Source organism: Euprymna scolopes, chromosome 7 (genome assembly GCF_053919585.1).
Source record: "Euprymna scolopes isolate OS-2025 chromosome 7, ASM5391958v1, whole genome shotgun sequence".
NCBI classification, from domain to species: Eukaryota; Metazoa; Mollusca; class Cephalopoda; order Sepiida; family Sepiolidae; genus Euprymna; species Euprymna scolopes.
The window spans coordinates 118,707,341-118,709,779 of NC_136488.1; positions in this window are offsets into that span (position 1 = coordinate 118,707,341).

The window sequence follows — 2,439 nt, forward strand, 5'->3', positions numbered from 1 at the left end:
GCTTTATTATATTAGGATTATACTTTATTATATTAGGATTATGCTTTATTATATTAGGATTATACTTTATTATATTAGGATTATGCTTTATTATGTTAGGATTATGCTTTATTATATTAGGATTATGCTTTACTATATTAGGATTATACTTTACTATATTAGGATTATACTTTTTTATATTAGGATTATACTTTACTATATTAGGATTATACTTTATTATATTATGATTATACTTTACTATATTAGGATTATACTTTATTATATTAGGATTATACTTTACTATATTAGGATTATACTTTATTATATTAGGATTATACTTTACTATATTAGGATTATACTTTATTATATTAGGATTATGCTTTACTATATTAGGATTATACTTTATTCTATTAGGATTATACTTTATTATATTAGGATTATGCTTTATTATATTAGGATTATACTTTATTATATTAGGATTATGCTTTACTATATTAGGATTATACTTTATTATATTAGGATTATACTTTATTATATTAGGATTATGCTTTATTATATTAGGATTATACTTTATTATATTAGGATTATGCTTTATTATGTTAGGATTATGCTTTATTATATTAGGATTATACTTTATTATATTAGGATTATACTTTATTATATTAGGATTATACTTTATTATATTAGGATTATACTTTATTATATTAGGATTATGCTTTATTATATTAGGATTATACTTTATTATATTAGGATTATACTTTACTATATTAGGATTATACTTTATTATATTAGGATTATACTTTATTATTTTAGGATTATGCTTTACTATATTAGGATTATACTTTATTATATTAGGATTATACTTTACTATATTAGGATTATACTTTACTATATTAGGATTATACTTTATTATATTAGGATTATACTTTATTATATTAGGATTATACTTTATTATATTAGGATTATACTTTATTATATAAGGATTATACTTTATTATATTAGGATTATACTTTATTATATTAGGATTATACTTTACTATATAAGGATTATACTTTATTATATTAGGAATATACTTTATTATATTAGGATTATACTTTATTATATTAGGATTATACTTTATTATATTAGGATTATACTTTATTCTATTAGGATTATACTTTACTATATTAGGATTATACTTTATTATATTAGGATTATACTTTACTATATAAGAATTATACTTTATTATATTAGGATTATACTTTATTATATTAGGAATATACTTTATTATATTAGGATTATACTTTATTATATTAGGATTATACTTTATTATATTAGGATTATACTTTACTATATAAGGATTATACTTTATTATATAAGGATTATACTTTATTATATTAGGATTATACTTTACTATATTAGGATTATACTTTATTATATTATGATTATACTTTACTATATTAGGATTATACTTTATTATATTAGGATTAAACTTTACTATATTAGGATTATACTTTATTATATTAGGATTATACTTTACTATATTAGGATTATACTTTATTATATTAGGATTATGCTTTATTATATTAGGATTATACTTTACTATATAAGGATAATAATTTATTATATTAGGATTATGCTTTATTATATTAGGATTATACTTTATTATATTAGGATTATACTTTATTATATTAGGATTATACTTTATTATATTAGGATTATACTTAATTATATTAGGAATATACTTTATTATATTAGGATTATACTTTATTATATTAGGATTATACTTTATTATATTAGGATTATACTTTATTATATTAGGAATATACTTTATTATATTAGGATTATACTTTATTATATTAGGATTATACTTTATTATATTAGGATTATACTTTATTATATTAGGATTATACTTTATTATATTAGGATTATACTTTACTATATAAGTATTATACTTTATTATATTAAGAATATACTTTATTATATTAGGATTATACTTTATTATATTAGGATTATACTTTATTATATTAGGATTATACTTTATTCTATTAGGATTATACTTTATTCTATTAGGATTATACTTTATTATATTAGGATTATATTTACTATATTAGGATTATACTTTATTATATTAGGATTATACTTTACTATATTAGGATTATACTTTATTATATTAGGATTATACTTTACTATATTAGGATTATACTTTATTATATTAGGATTATGCTTTACTATATTAGGATTATACTTTGTTCTATTAGGATTATACTTTATTATATTAGGATTATGCTTTATTATATTAGGATTATACTTTATTATATTAGGATTATGCTTTACTATATTAGGATTATACTTTATTATATTAGGATTATACTTTATTATATTAGGATTGTGCTTTATTATATTAGGATTATACTTTATTATATTAGGATTATGCTTTATTATATAAGGATTATGCTTTTTTATATTAGGATTATACTT